The sequence below is a fragment of the Cavia porcellus genome, unplaced genomic scaffold, assembly GCF_034190915.1.
Source record: "Cavia porcellus strain 051 isolate PalLab524CR breed Dunkin Hartley unplaced genomic scaffold, mCavPor4.1 scaffold_27, whole genome shotgun sequence".
NCBI lineage: Eukaryota > Metazoa > Chordata > Mammalia > Rodentia > Caviidae > Cavia > Cavia porcellus.
The window spans coordinates 40,175,572-40,192,407 of record NW_026947510.1 but is presented as its reverse complement, the minus strand read 5'-3'; the positions used below and the strand labels follow the sequence as shown (position 1 = coordinate 40,192,407).

At 39.0% G+C, this 16,836-nt stretch overlaps 1 long non-coding RNA gene across 1 annotated transcript; it reads right to left on the bottom strand.

Moving 5' to 3' along the window:
• Positions 1 to 1,971: 1,971 nt before the first annotated feature.
• On the bottom strand, positions 1,972 to 16,066 carry LOC134473436 (uncharacterized). Its single transcript, XR_010043642.1, has 3 exons — positions 15,863 to 16,066; positions 5,108 to 5,268; positions 1,972 to 2,675 (listed from the first exon to the last, which is right to left on the bottom strand). It is a non-coding gene; the product is annotated as an uncharacterized LOC134473436 (long non-coding RNA).
• Between the last annotated feature and the right edge of the window lie 770 nt (positions 16,067 to 16,836).

The following is a 16,836-nucleotide window of genomic DNA, read 5'->3' as shown; positions in this document are numbered from 1 at the left end:
ATTTTAGAATTATAACATAGGCACTAACTTCATTCTGTTTGATCTACTTAAGATTTCATAAAATCTACAATTCATAAGTAGTTTATGAAAGGATTTTGCCCCAGAGGGGACACTGTAGCCGGGAGGAGGCTGGGAGGCAGAACCAAGGGGCTCTATCTTGAGGTCACCTTCCCCGCCCCTAGGCAATTACCTGTGGCATGAAATGAATACCAATGGGCTACCTGTGCATCACTAATGCCCCTCAGGCACCACCCCAAACCTAAGCTACATGTACGCCCCCACACCACGTGTCTGGGGGAGAGAATACCAGACCCCGGAGGTCATGCCATCTCTCCCCACATTCTTAAAGTAAAGGCCACTTTTATTTCATACTTTATCTTTTTAGCCGCGCCAAAAATTCTATCAGATGGTTCCCTTTGGCACCAAAAGTTCTATCAGTTTTATATATCTAAATTGTTCCAAATATTCTTTAAAATTTGGCAATAACTGAATCAAGTACCAAAAAAATTGACTAATGCATCTATATTGAAAAAAAAAAACACTATTTTTTAAGATTTGATTTAACTTGCCAGGTGTAGTGGCACATACCTACAATTCCAGCTACTTAGGAGACTGAAGCAGTTTGAGACCAGCTTAGAGAATTTTCTAAGACCTTGTCTCAATAAAATCTAATTGAAAAAAAAAAATCCATGAAAAAAAATACTGAAAGGGCTTGGAATGTGACTCAACTGGGTTGAATCTTCAGTATGCAAAATAATAATAGTAATTGATTTAACTTGAAGGAAAAGCATATCAGATTCAAAGTTAAGTACATTCACTGTTTTGTTCATTCAGTATTACCAACACTCAGTTCAAGAGAGTATTTTGTGTCAATGGAAGGTCAACTGTCATTTTATCAATATGAACAAAGCACTCTTCAAATTTGTACTGTAGTTGCTATAACCAGTTTCAATAATGTTGCAAATTGCAACTAATAGCTTCATTATATTGGCTCATGCTAAATAATATGTAGAATTGTTATCATTGAGTTCTATCACCCAAAGTTTTAATTTTGAATTGGAGTTAATATTAAATTAAATTTTTTGCCACTATTCCTCAACTCATCCAACAATGGCAAAGTCATTGAATTCACTCTCTTCTTTCAGCAGTTTAAAAAAATCTTCCTTGATTCATACCGTCTTCACCGAAAAATTTTCACTGCATTTAGGATAGTTTTCATAGTTTACTCAAAAAACTGGACACCTATGATTTCAGTCATGTAATAGAAACAAAGCAAAAAGAGAACTGTATTCCTTGTTTTAAAATTCCACTGATTGAATTTTGATTAACATAGCTAGAACACACTCTAGTGTGATAGAAATAAAGTTTTCAGGCATAAAAAGTTCAAAAACATCTATGCTCCAAGTTCCATTTTAAAACCATGTATTGACTAAATTTCTTGTTGAATTTGGGTTGTCTTTGAGACAATACATGCTAAAATGACAATATGGCAATGACTTTTATGTCATGACTTACCTAAAGGTCTAAGAAGAAGTACTTACAAGCCTTCAAAGTTTGAATTAATTGCTCTTTGATGTGACAGAAGGATCTTTTATCCTATGGACAGTTAGTTGTTCAGTGGCTTCAATGATCTTTCACTTTCTATGAAGTATCTTTTTTTTTGGTACCGGGGATTGAACTCACAACCTTGAGTTTGCCAGGTAGGCATTTACAGCGCTGAGCTAAACCCCGGCTTCTATGAAGTATCTTTTTAAAGGATTTTTTTCCCCTCATAATTTTCTAATAGAAAATTCTCCAGAAATTTCTAACAGTAAGTTCTCCATCTCCCCACTTAAAAATTACCTTTGTGTGTGAGTTCATCGGCATGCATTCTTAAGACGTAAGCTATTTTAGAATGTGCTAAACTTGAAGACACAGAGTATTTAAAAATTACTTTAAAAATCTTGAATCTGGGGGCTGGAGATTTAGCTCCACGCCATAAGCGCCTGCCTTGCAAGCAGGCAGTCGTGAGTTCGATCCTTGGTACCCATAAAAAGGAAAAAGACAAAAAAAAATCTTACGTCTGGTTTTAGTTCAGATTTTTATTAATTCTTTTATGAATTTAGGAAGAAAACGTTTTGTCAACTTCACTGTGCATTTTCTGAAACACCCCTCAGTATCATCCACTTGATTTTCTTCCATTTTACACATAACAGATTTTTGGTTTTCATCACAGCAGAATATAATTGCCATTCATAGTGAAGTCTGTTATATTTTCTTCCAGTACATTTTGTTCTCTATTTTCGAAGTGTCTCCAGCATGTTCTGTGTCAGTATTGTTCCTTCATTTTAAATGTAACACTTTGACATTTGTCAGTTGTGTTCTGCAGTTCTGCACCTTTACTATAATTTTTTTTTCTTTTTTTTTTTTTTTTTTTTTTTGTGCTTAGATCTAGTTTTATCTAAATCAAAACCAGACACCCAGACAGGGCTGAGTCCCCGTGATCCCTTATGAAAGGAGTGATTTGGTCTCTGAAGCCAACTTTGATCTTTGATCGAGATTCTTGTGTTTAAACATGATGAGAGATTGACCCCTGGCAGGCTGGATTCAGAGCCCATGTGAATGGCTGTGGTCACCTCTGAAGCAATCACAGCCACGTGGAGCACCACAGAGCTGAGATTCTGGATGGAGCTTTCCTGTGGACAATGAGGAGAAAAATCTCACAGAGACACAGGTTTTGTTCTTGAGATTCATCTCAAATGAAAATAGAAAACTCAAACACTTAAGGAATCCCTACCAAAACACATGAAGTCTAGAGTACTAATAGAAATAAATTTATTTAGGTTGCATTTTAAATCAGTTCTTATATGTTTTATTGCATTAATATAGATGGTAATTTTCCCTAACATAGTATCAAACCCTTTTAATTTAAAAGGCTGTGCGAGTAACAGCCAGAAAGCTAAATAAAGCCTTCTTTCTCTCTGGATTTTTAATCAATGATGGAAGGATGATGTGCACAAAATAAAGAATATAAAATGCATAAAATGGCTCTGGGGGTATAGAGCAGGAATTTCAGCAACAACTGTCTGATATCAGTTACTGATTTTTTCAGGGAAACTTAAAAATATATTAAACTTTTAAAGACCAAGCATTATATAGCTACACACACATTCTGGAAAATAGTAAATAAGATTAAAAGTGCAAAAAGTTGCTACTTAATTAGATCTTTCTCAGCAAAACTTTATAGATTACAATTAAGGTGGAAATGACTGGGGACAAGTGGAAAACACACGCATGCACACATGTACACACACACACATATTGCTTGAGTCAGCATTAACATGCAGCGCAGACACACATCTCAGGTCAATATAACCGCTTAGAACTCTCCTAATGGCAAGAATGCGACTTTTTTTTTACACTTAGAACCTGTTATTCATCGTGTCCTGCAAAAACCAAAGCTTTCAACTATGGAGAAAAACGGAAGATAATCTCGCTGTGACCATTAATAGAAGAAGATTTCTAGTATTTTCTTAGTGCAAGACATTGGCCATAGGCCAGCAGTGGAGGGTACTGGGAGCCCTTTGGAATCCAGTTTTGAGGAGGCTACTTTTTCCCAGAGAACCGCTATGGAAGGGAATCTCTTTGGTTAATACACTTTTTTTTGATAGACATTTTCTATTTACTTTTGTCTCCAAAGCAATTGATGATTACTGCCATGCTATTTATAATTTGAGCGTTCTATAAAAATGCAGCTAAGTACTTCATGTAGCTTACTGTGTCAGTGATAGTTTGCCCTTCACTCAGCTAACGATTTTCACTTACAGGAGATCACAGTACACGTTGTTTGAACGCATTCATTTTGCCTGTGTTTTCACCGTACCTGTTCCTGTCCTAAGGCACGCTTGCACAGTATGCTATTGATTCTCCCCTCCACATTGCACCTTTTGGCTTTCAACCCTGAAACTACCCCAGTCCCCGCTGCCCCACAGTCTCACACCTTCGGTGACCCTCCATCCTCAATAGGCGTCTTCATTCAGAGAGGGGGATAATCACTGATGGAGGGGAGACGAGCTCACCATATGTAGCCAATTACAGTTCAATTACAATCAAAGCATACTGCATCCATGAAAACCTATAGGGGTTGTAATTCTTGTTGGAGGCTAAGAAAGCTGTTATATCAAAACCCAAATGCACATTTCAGATTTTAATCTAACATTTTTCCTTTATCATATTGAGGAAATGTATACCCAAAATAATTAAAATGAGACATTATGGAAATTTCATTCATAATGCCCACTGATTTCTTAATTATACTGATATTTAAATGTGAAATTATCTTTATGTCTTGTTCCCACTTTTCTTGAGTAGATGCACTATGATTTTAGTCAACAAGATGGTCATTCAAAACTTTATAACTAATTTAGGTGCACCTGACAGATACATAAGCTGTTACTGTACTGAGATCAATAAAAATATTACTTGTACTTCACATAATAGATTATCTAAAAGCATCAATGTATAAATGGATAAGGAAGATGTGGTCTGCATATATGATCACTTATGCAAGGGAATATTATTCATCCCCGAAAAAGAAGGAACATTTGCCATTTACACCAGGCTAGATGAATTTACAGAACATTATGTAAAGTGGAAAAAGCTGCACACAGAAAGACAAATACCAAGTGTTCTCATTTACATGTAAAAATCAAAGAAGTCGAACTCATAATCAGAGAGCAGAGTAGTGGTTGTCAGGGTTTGAGAAAGAAGATAACAATGTACTTAAAGATCGCTAGGAAAGTTTTAGATGTTCTCATGACACGCCCCAAAAATGGCACTTGTATAATGCATATTAATTAGCCCATTCGGTTTAGTCTTCCTGCAGTGAATGCGTTTTGAAACATCTTATTACATATGATAAATAGATATGATTTTACTCAAAAAAACTAAAAAAGAAAAAGTAAAGAAATGCGAGCCCAGGAACTGAGTAGCCTGTGACAATGCCGTTTGGTTTCATCTTAGACTGCAGTGAGGCTCCCGCTGCCATCCCACACTATAATTCTTTTTTTTTAAGATTTAGAAATATTTTCCAGAAATCTCTAGCAGGCCCCCCTTACACTGCACTGACCTTACAGACGAGGCGGGGTCGCCGCAGCCCGCACTGCGGCAGCGCCACCTGCTGGAGAGAGCCGGCCTCCGGAGAACTCGGTTCACAGTCAGCAGCAGCTGCACGAGGAAGGTGATTCCGCTGGGGAAAAGCTCCGGTGGCCTTGTGGTCCTTAGCGATGTCTTCAGCAACAAAAACAACAACAAAAAATCAGATGTAAAGGGCTGCTTTAAAAAGTCTGGCAGACTGCCGCCTTCTCCCAGGGGCTGGGAATCTTGCTCATTCTTTGTCCTGTGCGGTCCATGGCTCTTTCTGTTACTCTCTCCTCTTCCAGCAGACAGCTGGGGAGAGGGCCGCGGGAAGGTGCCGGTGCCCCTGTTCACTGCTGAGGACAGGTCAGGCCTAAAGCGGAAGCGATGGAAAGAAACAGGCGTCTTCCCTAACCCTAATCGAAAATCTGATTTCAAACGGGAAGGGAATCAAGAGACGGGAGGGGGAGGAATGAAAAAACCAGTTAAGGTGCACTGCGTACCCCTACGGGCTCCGCATCGGGGAGGTGAGATTATTCCTGGGAACAGGCGCTAATCAAAAATTTTAAAGTTATAAAATACTAATTGAAATAAAGTCTTTGGGGACTACTAGTTGGTTGCCCCTCCTAATTTAGAACTGTACTATGAAAAAATAAGTGCAATTTGGTATTTCACTCAAAGAAATATTTAAGGCCACATTTTGAAACAGTAGGCTTTCCATGACCCTGGAGAGACCCTGCACCTCCGCACAGTGTTTGTGTGGCATGCTGTTACCCTAAACTTATTTTACTGTATCATCATTGTCAAATAACTAAGGGAGGCAAGGATAAACCTAGGTTCATGTACATCAAAACAGTTAGGGCTGTAGTTAATGAGATCCGGTATACTGATACAACATGCAATATTTAATACAGAATATATTGCTGCATAAGTAAAAAGGATTTTATTTTTCATTGTAGCACATCATATTTAATCGAGCAAAGAAATGAAAGTTGGCATCTAAGTAATATTATTATAATATTAACCTAAAATTTTTAATCCCCCATAAAATACTTTGCTATGAAATAAAAACTTTGATTACTTACCTTAATTTGAGCCTGGAGAAACTCACAGAATGTTAAATACCTAAGTCTGAAGTTGTCATATTGCAATAGAAAATGTACCTCCCACACACACCAGTACACTTCAGTTTGTTGGTTGCCCAGGTAACAGTGCCGATTACAGTTCCTGTTACTTTTGTTTCTTACAATTGGCTGGTCACTGTGATACATATTGTAAGAACCAGTTTCCAGCTGACAACCATTCCGCCTCTGTACAGCACGCTTGCTTATCCCATATAAGTCCCAGACCACCAGAGATCAGGGCCTGGTATTTTGGGAATGATCCCAATTAGTGCTAGTCAATGTAAATAAATCTGCCTCCAAATCCTGGGTGTTGTTTTGGTGTTGCTATTTGCTGTTTCAGTATCATCTTTTTACCTTCTAGTAACTGCACTATTCACATAAAATTCATTGTATATGTACAAATACTTTCTGAGCCATGTCGACTGTTAATAGGTTAAAAACTGATGGTCAACTTAACACCAGCTAAATTAAATCAACATGGTGCTGAGCATAGGTAGATGTTCCACTTGTTGAAAGTTGCCAGCACAAATAGACACGTGGAAAAGAAAAAGCCAGGCACTGTGGGTTTCTCTAAGTGTTGCTGTTTGAGCTGCTGGTTCTCCTGGAGAAGACCTGGTCTTTATAACGAGGATTGCTTCCTGGCTCCGGAGGGGAAGATGAGTGCCATTTAACTCCAGGAGAAGCTCATCATGCTGGCTTTCCGGCATATATTTGACTGTTCTTATCAGTAGAGGAGCTCGGGACCTCCATGTCGGTGAGGATGGCTGGGGGACTCTTCAGGGCAGCTCTGGTTCTAATTTTGAGTGTCACTCGTTACCCCATTGTAAAACCCTCAACCTATCAGCACAGCTCCTTCACCCCACTGGCATACCATCTAGCTTCCCCCACTGACCTTTGTGCCTTCCCAGCATGGATCTGTAAAAGAGACTGGCATGAGTCCTTCTCGTGGGCTCTAGACCTCTAGTTGGACTTGTGGGAGGCATTGTCATGGGTACTAGGTCTTCATCTGGGCTCATGTAGGACACTGCTGTGGGATTCAGGCCCTTGGCTGAATATTCTGTCTTCAGTGATGTGGACAGATTTCCTGACTTATATTAGCTCTTAGTGACCATTATAAAATAATATAAATTCCATGTCATGATTTTAATTGTTCCCCTTCAAACCCCTGACTACAACATAGACTAAACTAGATAATGCAATATTTGAGTAAAATAAGAGGCTCATTACATATTCATAATGCATGTACTTCTCCATTATTGCAGACAATGCACACAGGCAAATGCTCTTTGCATATTTTCCACGTTTTCTCTCTTTCTTCTCCTTAACCTTTGTTCTCACAGGACAGCTTTTCACTGGGCCATGAATGTCACTTAAGATTAAGCTCTTTTCCTCCACAAAATCGGATGCTAATTCACACAGAGAGCCCACATCGAGCTTCCTTCTCAGTTAATCGAATGCTATATAAAAATCATTTGACCTCCCTAAGCAAATTATGAGTTACAGACCTAAAAATCCATGCTAGCCACGAAGGAAGAAAATTAATGATGAAATTCCATGTTACATGTCCACTTTTTTTTTTTTTTTTTGTCTTTCTCTTTTTTCTCGGTACTAGGAATTGAACTCACAACTGTCTGCTTGCAAGGCAGGTGCTTATGCCGCTGAGCTAAATCCCCAGCCCCATGTCCACTTTTCAAAAAATGGAGTAGATATACTTTTCCCTGTTCCTCCTGCTGAATACACCAGAAGGCTTGGACATTAGATAGCAAATACACATAAAGAGACTGTACGGTGGAGAGAAAAAGAGAGATAAATCAGAGGACTCAGAATCCAATAAACAATATGATGCTGAGTTCCCTGGGTTTTCTGTTTGCCCCTTATTTCCCACATTTGGGACTGAAGAAGCTGGCCATCTGGAGACACTAACAAATGCAGACAAAAAGAAAATCTCCAACCAAAGCCTGCTGTCTATTCAGAGTACCAGCAAACGGCAGCTTAATAAGATAAATCTTCGGCCAAATGCCACAAGGATCGAGAGACCTAGGCCCAGCAGCAGCAGCGAAAGCTGAGGGCAGAGCTCAAATTCCCCACCCTTGCCTGGAGGTAAAAGGCACCTAAAGGGTAGTATCAGAGAAGGCCACAGGGGGAGCCAGAGATTTCATCTTCACTGATTGGCAGTGAGCTTCCGTCTCCCATCAGGATAGAAGTAGAGATCACACTAGAACCTGAACTTCTACTCTCAAATGCCAGTGAACAAGGTTCCCTACCATTACCCCCTGGGTAGTGACAAAGGAGCTCGGCTGGAGAATCAGGACTTTTGCAAACATCCAGTAATAACTAATAAAGAAGCCAGGAAAACACACTGTCACCACGGTGTCAGGAGAGCCCACACAGAGCTCAGTAACCTGTTCTGCAATCCCTCCTGTCCAAGGAGCCATCAGTGAAGACCTCCTGAGCAGCTAGAATCCCCTCCTTCACATGATACTAAAGAACACTCAGCATGATTACAGCAGAGACCAAAAAAAAAAAAAAAAAAAAAAAAAACTGAGCAAATTGTGAGTTACGGATCTAAAAATCCATGCTAGCCACGAAGGCTAAAAACTGATGGTCAACTTAATACCAGCTGAATTAAATCAACATGGTGCCGAGCGTAGATGTTCCACCTGATGAAAGTTACCATCACAAATAGAGATGTGGAAAAGAAAAAACTGTGCCATTCACGGCCCAGTGGAAAGCTGTCCTGTGAGAACAAAGGTTAAGGTGAAGAAAGAGAGAAAACGTGAAAAATATGAAAAAAAAAAAAAAAAAAAAAGCCAGGCGTGGCTCATGCCTGTAATTCCAGCACTAGGGAGGCTGAGGTGGGAGGATCCTTGCGAGTTTGAGACCAGCCTGGGCTACAAAGTGAGCTCAAGGCCAGCCTGAACTGCATAGCAAGACCCCATCTCAAAAAAGACAAAAAAAAAAAAAAAAAAATACAGCCTCACCAGATGTGGTGATATACACCTGTACTGCACTTGAGAGGCTGAGGCAGGAGGCTTGCATCAAGTTCCAGGTCAGCCTGCGCTACTTACTAAGACTCAAATTTCAGCCTCCTAATATAATCTAAGGTCTCTCCTCAAAACCATAGGGACCAAGAACAAAATAAATCTAAAGCTGGCAGATGGAAATATGAACAACAAAAATCAATGAAGATGAGAGGGAAGGGGGAGACAGAAGATGAAATATTTACGATGTGTTATGTACACACACCAACTCCCTGACAGGAATATAATCATATGTACTGCACGCATGTACTAATAAAAATAATTGAAAAACGTACTGTGTTATTACCATTTAACTAAATAGTAAGACACCAGGAGTTTTAGGAAAGAGAAGCACATAATCTGACTTAGTTGTTTGGGTTTTTTGTTTGCTTCATTTTGTTTTGTTTTTTGGGTAAAGTTTATTGGTTGTTGTATTGGAAATGCACAGTAAGAAGACAGAAACTGAGGTAGGAAAACCTGTTTGAAAGCTTCAACAGTACCCAGGGTCAGAGTTGAAGAGGAGGATTGGGGTGATAACAGCAGGGAAACAAGAAGTGGGTGTCTTTAGAAAGATGACCCCAGAGTTGCCTGACTATTGGCTAGAGTGAGGGGGTGAAACAGTAACCAGGACTCCTGAAATTTTGGATAGAGTAGTAGGGCGGATCGAGGTCTCCACCATATCCCAGGATGCTGAAAACCAGAAAAGGAACAAGGTGCAATCAGAGCTCTGTTCCAGACCTGCTGGGTTTGGGGTGTTTGTTCCATATCCCAGAAGACATGTCCGGAGACACTGCATATTTTAATCTGGAGTTAAGAAAAGGGTAAGGGCTCACAATGTAAACTGCACTCCATTCACCATACAGAGATGGGATCTACCAAGAATGAAGTGTACTCAGCGTTTTGTTTTTGACACATATTTTGAGTGAAAAAGAATTGTATTGGGCCACATAAAAAAGTATATCATATAAAGTGTATGAGTAACAAAGTTTCCCTTATATTTAGGTGTTTTATCAAAATATTTTTTAAAAAGAAGACAAAAAACAGTGGGCCACAGGTTGGCCACATCTGCATTCCAAACAGCTACTGGCATGGTTCCAGGAGCATTTCATTAGCGACTGATGGATTGATTGGCATTGGAAATGGAGCTCAGGAAGGGACTAACTATGTCATTAACTTGTCCAAGTTAAGCTCAGATTTGCAATCCTCCTACCTCACTCTCCCAAGCAGCTGGGATTACAGGCATGTGCCACTGTATTTAGCACTATTTTTTACTTTTTTGTAAAAGCTTAGTAAAGATGGTTTACATGGCACATAATTTCACATTCTGGATAAATTTTTTTTAAATTTTAATTAAAGAAAGACTAAAAACAGAAAATGGGTAGAAATAATGCATGCTTTCACAGAAAAAATAAACAGTAAGAAACCACTAGTTGACGATTACATATTGTCCTCTTACAAATAGTTGCTCAAGATACAAAAGTGAAACATACAAAGTGGGGATTCAAACAGTGAGACTGAAAACGGTTCTGTTCAACTATCCAACAGCTTAGTAATATGGTTATTAATCCTATACACTTAAACATGCATGCAGTTATCCATACCTTCATGTACGTTAAGATTAAACAAACTAAAGCAGGCTAAAATCACTTTGAACAAAGAATAATAGTATTGCTGGATTTCACATCCTGATACTAAGGGATCAGCACTGGGTACTGTAGTGTCTCTTTCTCTTCAAAGTGTTTGTTCATTTCATCATGCATTATGAGATCAGTTCTCATAAACTGTTTATAGGTTCTACGCGTGCATGAGTCTGAACATGCAGTTCTATCCTTTCTATATTACATTCTGGATAATAAGCTCTGAGTAGAAATAGCTCAGAATTGATCCAAATTTTGGCTGCACTGCTTATCCCTCATATGATCTGGGACTCAGAGGGCTTTCTTGCTCTATAAAAAGAAAGATAATAAAACCTTCTGAAATACAGTAGGGAAGATAAACACAGTAACATGGGGAAGGGAGGCCAGTTTCAGTGGCACGTTCCCACTCATACTCCATCAGTGACAGTCAATTATGCCACTGAACTTCCTCTTGCTTTTATTTTATGGAGGTTTCTTTTTCCATGATTTTCCCAGCTCTTATCAAGTTCCCAGTAGATGCTCAATAAATGGCAGGTGTTGGTTTTTATGGTACCTGAACTTTGACATTCATTTTGCTGGCTCTTTCGTGATTTTTCAAGTTCTTATCTTCCAGTTGCATAATTTCTGTTTCATGTATATTTTTCTCATTTGCCGTCTTGCCTAAATTTATTAAGCCAACATGCGGCAGAGGAGACGTATTTAGGTTGCTGTCATCTTTTTCTCCCTTTTTAAAGTTAAACTTGAAAGCATTCAATTGCAAACCCAGCCAGCTGTGGCGGCTCATGCCTGTAATCCAGGAATTCATGAGGCTAAGGCAAGAGGATGGCAGCTAAGCAACATAGCAAGACCTTTTTTCAAACAAAACAAAAAAGCTGCAAGCCTATTTTGCTCCTCTTGACCATTCATACAAGAACACACACGTGACCATGTTTTTAATGTCTCTAGGGAGGTCATGCAGTATCTAATACTCTCTGAGCCACAGTTACACCCAGAATACATGAGAAGATCAATGTCAGGAAAGTTGTGACCTGACTTCTCCAAATTTTCTCATCGTGAAACCAAATCTCCCTCAGTTCTGCTAATTTCATGTTAATGTTTCAGTCTGCCCTTGAAGCTTCCCTTCTATTTGGGGATTTTTTTTTTTTTTTTTTTTTTTTTGGCAAGGAAGTCTCACATTCACACTTCCAATATAATTGCATTTTTCCCCCATTGAATTTATAGCTTTGCATTTTGTTTTGTGGACTCTGGCAAACACCGTTAGACCCTCTCTTCTTTCAGAGGGATGTTGTGGGAGCCAGCTGTACGTGGGTTTGGCTTCTTTCTCTTTTATTTTTATTGTTCAGGGTCATTCCATCCCTGTTTAGATCTTTGAGAGTTTAGGAAACTCGTGAAGATGTTTGAAACCTGGAGGAGAAAAAAAATCTAGGCTCCAAACAGACAAATTCCCAATCAGAACTGATACATTATTATTCCAACTGCAAGCCTGAACAACTCTTTTCAAGTTTTAATTAAAGAAATACATGTGAAATACAGATGAATTTAATACATTTGATATGATTTCCCCAGGCAATTGGTTTTTGCAATCTTGAAGGATTAAAAAGGATTTTCTCCCACTTGGTCTTTTCATTACCTTAAAGCTGACCTGATTTCATCAAACATTCTTCGTCCTTCCAATGATTTTGTTGGGTTTTAAGCATTAAAGAAATTACCTTTTTCTAATCTTACTGGTAGTGTGTAAAGACATATATATCACTCTGAATTTCAAAACATCTTCTCTTTCTTTTAGATATGTCCTGCTGTCTTACTTTATAGTATTTCAGGCAATAAAGAAATATGTCCAAATTAATATTGTTTAAACGCTTTTCTGTGGCTGATTCCAAATGTTAGTCTTAGGGATAATTATTTGCTCACATCTAGCTTCATTGCTAGAATGCAGCAACTGAAAGCTCTTCCATGGCCCTTCTTTTGTAACATAATAGAGCTGGCATATGCATAAATTTTTCAATTTAATTAGTTTCAGTTAGATACATTTAAAATTAAAATTACAAAGAAATGCGCCTAATAGAAAAAGAAGCCCAAAGCCCAAAAGAAAGAATGATTGATTCTGCTGTTTAAAGTATCAAAGAATAATGATAAAATTTGTTGAGCACCTATTAAGTTCCAGGAGCCTTATATCATTGTCTAATTTAATTAACCCAGGAGTGCGGTGTAGAGCACTTGCTTAGCATGGATGAGGCCCTGAGTGCAAAAAATTTTTTTAAATTAATCCACAATTCTGTACAGTGGGTTTGCAATGTTCTACATTAATAGTAGTTTATTTCCATTTGTTGCCCTGTGAGCATTTCTAGAAGTTGCTGGCAATCTTGAATATTGCCCAGTAAACCCACCCAATAATGCTATAGGCTCACTGAGCCCCAGGGTTTCAAGCAGCCACCACAGGACTGTGTACTGCAGTCCTCCCCTGGATACTGCCACAGCTGTACCAGCTCCCAGCAACCCCCAAGTATCAAAGTCTTCAACCAGCTGCGGAGTAGCACCCTCTCCTGCATGAGCTGGAATCTGTTAGGGGGGCCCCTAAGCAATGGCATCTACAACTGAACACCCCACCAAGTGCTTTGTCAAATTGTTCTTTCTGTTTTTTATTCCAGGGTTTTTATTCCTTTGAGCTAAGGCACACATCTACAGGCTGGACTGAGACCGATTTGAGTAACATGGCAATGAAGCTCTGAACAAGGAACCGTGTTTGGCTGTTTTCCTGAGAATGGATTACATCTAGGGTGGCTCTTCAGCCTAGGGCAAGTGGATACCAAGTGAGCGAGTTCCATCAATCACCTGGCACACTTATCCATGTTCAAACTCCAGCAAGGGTCACAGTTTAGGTTTAATCTATGAATACAAACTAAATTTATTTCAGATACGAGAAAACAAAACGGTAATTTAGGTGATTCATATGTTTAACAAACAGATAAAATTACATTCATTTTAGCTGTAAATTGTGTATGTGTGTGTATGTGTGTGTGTGTGTTAAGAATATCATATTGTCTTCTACAACTCAAAGAAGCACCCCACTATCTCAGGTACATCATTGTGCTTTTTAAATGCTTTCCTGCCATTCCAACCATCTGCTAAGGATAAACAAAAGTGACAATTCCTCCGTGTACACTCCAAGGAACTAATTACTGTCTTCTTTCTTTTTTTCCCAAGCTATCAACAGACATAACTCTAAGAAAGTAATCCTTCAACCACTCCAGGGGAATAAAACAAAGGTAATACCTGATTTTTATGGAGAAAAGTACAGATCCTTTACCAATATTGAAATATCATGCTCTGGCAGCCTAGGAAGTACCTGCCTCTTTTTCTTTTCTATTGTGTTTGAGGTAAGAGGGAAAAGATTAAACTATTGTCAGGGCCCAGAGAACTCTTACAACTAAGCTGCCTGGCTATTGTCATCAACACAGACATCCCATAGTTGTAAAGACTGTCACCTGGGCAGGAGTGCCAATGCAAGAAATCAGTAGGAAACAACAGATTTTTCAGCTACCCCTGGCAAGTAGACAACCTGTGCTTTCCGCCCTTCCAGGTACACAAGAACAATTAAAAATGGGCCTGGAAGGGGAGGAAAAAGGCTTTGCTTATCGGGTACATAATTTTACTTGGAGTGGTAAGAAGAGGGTCCTGGAAACAAGTGCACCTAAGAAAAGTGACAGAAGTCACTTGTCACCTGAGGTACCCCAGGCGCTGCTGCTAGACTAGACAGGTAACCTAGCGTTTTGGTGTCTCTGCAGTCAATGGGGTCAGCCAGCCTTGTGGTCTGAATGAGACTGCTTCAGTTCGTATTCCACACTTGTAGAAAGTCTACACATCATTCCCAATAGTTGACCAAATCCTTGAAGTCTTGCGTTGCCATGATCTCTCTTGTCTCACCTGCTGGCTCTGCAGATCGTGTGGCCTCTTATTTCTCTGTTTTTCGCTAATCTGGACACAGACCTGAGCTTCTCACCATAATGCCCACAATTAGGCATGCGGTTCAGGGCACAGATTTGGAGGTCTGGAAAAACCTAATCATTTTTATTAGTTTGAAATTCCTACTAGCATATAATGAGGAAGGTATAAGTTCACTTATTCATGCTGTAACGATGTTGAGAATGATTCTCAATGCTCAGAACAATTAGCCCTCAATAAATATCTGTCATATGAGTAAATATTTGCTAACTCATATTTATTTTAAACATCTCTCTCTTTACGTTCCCAACCTCTATACCACAAGGTCCTTCCTGCCAGTCACTTCCAGGCAGCTCTCAGTCTCTTGCCATTTTGTGGATTCCTTTATCTCTATTTTCTGTTTTTCTGACCCCTTTTCACTTCCTTCTACCTGAAATCACCCTGGAAACTCTAAACTTTTCTCATTTTATTATAGAAAAAATATATTTATTTATGCCTATCTCGGAAAGTTTGTATGTTCAAACGTATTCAGGTGCTAACCCACATCATGTAGGTTATCCTTGTCAATAGGATTGGTCATTGTTTCCTTCACAAGACAAAAAATAATAATAATAATTTAAAACAGGAATCATTAGCATTACATATATATGCCTTAGACATTTTGTCTCAAAATATATTTAGATCCATTTATTCACCAATCAATTGATGTCAGGCTAAGGAATTTTCTGTGAGCATGCACCTCTCGTTGGAGATTTAGATCAATTTTACCACTCCCTGTGAGTCCCCAGACTATTTTCAGTGTCTGAGGTGTCATGACAGATAACAAGTGTTCTAAATACAGAATCTTTCCTATTTTGGATTTGCTTGGTATTGCCTAGCAATTTTCTTAATAATTTGCCATCGTTTAAGATTTATAGTAGTATCCATGTTAGAGATTGCATAACATTTAATTAAGAACATTCATTAAATAAAATTGGCAAACTTGGATACAAACAGAGGGAGCCTTGGCATGCTTACAACTTACCTAGAAGGAGCAAAAGTGAATGTGTCCGTCACCAGCTGCAAGCATTCAGGGTGTGTTTTGGTTAATCTGCTGAGCTGGTTTAAGTCATCAACTAAGAAATATTTACCACAGTCATTTTCCTCAGCAATTTAGATCAGAATCTCTTGCTTAGCATAAAACTGTCATGTCTTAGTTTCACTGGTTCTTGGTAAAATTCCTTTTGAAAATTCATTCCCTGAGATAAAGAAAGCAAAAAAGGATTTCAATGGACCAAACAGCTGTGAGGCATAAACAGCCCACAGACATGAAGGTGGGCACTGAGGTAGAAAGCATCCAAGAGATCCATGTTTTGCAGAAACTAAGGAATGGCAAATGCAGGTAACTTACTCCACTGGCTTTTCCTTTACTGAGTTATTCCCTATATTGTCTCCTATCTGCAGAGGATTTTGAAGAGTCTCAGTCCATCCAGGTTGCTGTAACAAAATACTGTGAACTGGATGGCTTATAAACAACAGAAATTGATTTCTTACAATTCACTAGGCTAGGATGTCCAAAATCAAGGCACTGACCCATTGAGTGTCTGCAGAGGGCTGCTTTCTGGAACATAGGTCTTTTGGATGCTTCCTGATGTGGTGGAAGGAAGAGGCCTCTCTGGGGCATCTTTTAAAAGGGCGCTAATCCCACTTGTAAGACTCCACCCTCATGAATTAATCACCACCAAAGGCCCCTCCCCTTAATAGTTTAACATATAAATTTGGGAGACATTAACATTCAGACAGAGCAAATAAAGTCTCTTAAAGCTGCCAAATCAGATGTTCCAGTATTTGGTTTTGAGCCTTGTAACTCACAGCAGAACCCATCTCTCTTAAGTTACAACATATATTATAGTTTTATGATTTAAGCACATAATTTTGGCTACAGGAAGGACTGTTATCTTGGTTCTTAACATTTGAAATCCTTTTCCTGGCAGCATGCTATAATCAAAAGATTTCCAC